This window comes from Macadamia integrifolia, chromosome 1 (genome assembly GCF_013358625.1).
Source record: "Macadamia integrifolia cultivar HAES 741 chromosome 1, SCU_Mint_v3, whole genome shotgun sequence".
In the NCBI taxonomy this organism is placed as follows: domain Eukaryota; kingdom Viridiplantae; phylum Streptophyta; class Magnoliopsida; order Proteales; family Proteaceae; genus Macadamia; species Macadamia integrifolia.
In genome coordinates this window covers 4,567,681-4,570,247 of record NC_056557.1, presented here as the reverse complement: position 1 = coordinate 4,570,247, position 2,567 = coordinate 4,567,681, and positions in this window count along the sequence as shown.

Below are 2,567 nucleotides of genomic sequence, written 5' to 3'. Positions count from 1 at the left end.
GACAGAGTAAAGGCAGCCTCTACACTGCAGTCTCCTCCATATCCTCCACCATATGTCAATACATTAGATGGATGGCATCATCATCCTGGTCATCCTCAGCACATTCTCCATCACATCATTAGTGTTAATAAATCTCATAAGATCTAGGGTTCGAACAATCCTATTTGCTTTTTCACAAGTATCTTGATTACCTTCGTCCATATCATAATTATAAAATGAAAATGGAATTTCATTCCACCCCTTGTGTTTTCTTAGGGTACAACCCCTTCCACCCTGGTTATCATATTGGTATTGGCTAAGACTGATACCATGATCTATATTGTGAACTTAAACCATTCTCTCTCTCTCTCTCTCTCTTTGAAATTTGACCGCATGAGTAAATCCAATGAATCTGGAGTAGGGGCCTCATAAGAGATATTCCTTGTGCACGTGTGGTTGAGTGAGATCAATCTCAATTGTATTAGATCAGGTAGTTGAATTTAGGGAAAATTACATGATTACCCACTTTTGGGTTTTCTTTTACAAAATTACCCACAAAAAGTTTTGGTCAACAAAAATACCCAAAATTGGGTTTGAGTTTGCAAAATTACCCACCCAAAGTTTCAGTTAACAAAAATACCAAAAATCAGGTTTGGGTTTACAAAACTACCCAAAATAGTGAGTCTTCATCTTCCACATATAATCATGTATTTTTTTATTACTGAATCTTTGTGTGGGTAGTTTTGTAAACCCAAACTCAATTTTGGGCAGTTTTGTTAACTTAAACTTTAAGTGGGAAATTTTGTAGAGGAAAACCTAATTTGGGGTATTTTTGTTAACTGAAATTTTGGTGGGTAATTTTATAAAGGAAAACCCATAAGTGGGTAATCAAATAATTTTTTCCTGAATAATTTATCCCCGAGGCACCACTAATCTCCCTATGGTGTGAAAAGATCATGCACAATTAAAACCTAGTGTGGGGAGCCATCTCATCTCTTACAAGGGAAATAAAGGAAGGGGAGGTTAATTTTAAATCAAACTTGAAAAATAAGTTTTTTATAATCATTATATGAAAAAAATTGAGGTATTTTAGAATACCTCTTTGAGGATATTTTCCATGTGGTGGGCTATAATACCAATACTCGAACCTTGGTTGTTTTCCAATAGAAGTTGGTTTCAACCGTTTCCGCAACCAAGAAATTGGTGGTAGCGTCTCCTAAAATATGAAACTTTGTTACATAAAAACAAGTATTCAATTCCCCATGCCGCCTATTTTGTCTTCAATGGAGGGATTGACAGGTTGCCCACGTATATTAGCATCTCCCATCCTAAACCTATGGGTGTAAATTAGGAAATGCCTCAAGATTAGGGGTGTCAATTCCAAATCCACATTGATAGGCCCGACCTAGCCTGACACATTTATCGTTCGACCTGAATTGGTTCGATTAATAAATGTATTGGGTTTAAGCCCAGACCGTTTATAAATAGGTAGTACACGGTGCAAGGGGTAAGCCCAATGTGCCTCCCGACCAGCCCGGCCCATTTACAAGCCTGACTCAGACCGACACGTTTTGCCCCACCGTTTGTATAGTTATTTTGATTTTTTCTTTTTTTATAGAATAGGGTATATAGTAATATTTTATCAATTATTAATTGTAATTAAGTGTAATATATTTTCAAAATTGTTGATTTAACAAAATAAATTAAAATATCTTAAATCTAAGAAAAGTAAAGATCATTTAAGACCCGTTTAAAGTTTTATTGGTACATTATCCATTTAAGGCCCAATTATAGACCGATTAAAACCTGGAACCCGATCAAGCCTGACACGACACCGACTGAGATCAACTCATTTCTTAAATAAGTAGATCATGGTCCGAGGACATAGGCCCACCAGGCCTTGCTAGACCCAACCGAGACCGACCCAACCAATTGACACCCTGCTCATGATACTCACACAGAGGCCCACATGTTAGAAAAGGGAAAGAGTACTAGAGATTTTTGAGAGGGACGTATGTGATCAGGAATGTGTCAAATCATTTACCTTTTTTCCCATTCTTGTTCCTATTGAGACCGTCAAGCAAGAGTAGCAAAACTAATAGCACACAGAGAGACAATAGGGACATTGGAGGATGAGCAAGATGAGTCGATCTGAGTCTTCATTTCTTCGTCTTCTACCATGGCTGCTTCCACAAGGGCTCTATCCTCTCCCTCTCTGGCGGAAAAGGTTGTGAAGCTAGGCCCATTCACCTCTCTCTCTCTCTCTCTCTCTCTTATAAAATGGCTCCCCAGCCCCTCTGCATGAAACCCCGTCCCACACTCCATTGGTGTTACCTGCTAACTTACCATATGTATGTGGGGTGCCTATCTCTCTCTCCCTAAAAATATATTGAGAGAAAAAAAAATAAAAGAAAGATTGTAATTTCTTGTGTAATCTTCTATATAATAGTGCATTACAATAGGAGGAGCTTAAGATAATTTGGAGAATCAAAAGCCACAAGGCAGAAAAACTATAAGGACCTTAAGATTCGCACGAGTCTTCATTCAATAATAATTCTGAAAGCTTGGAGAGAAAGAAAAGGCAGATA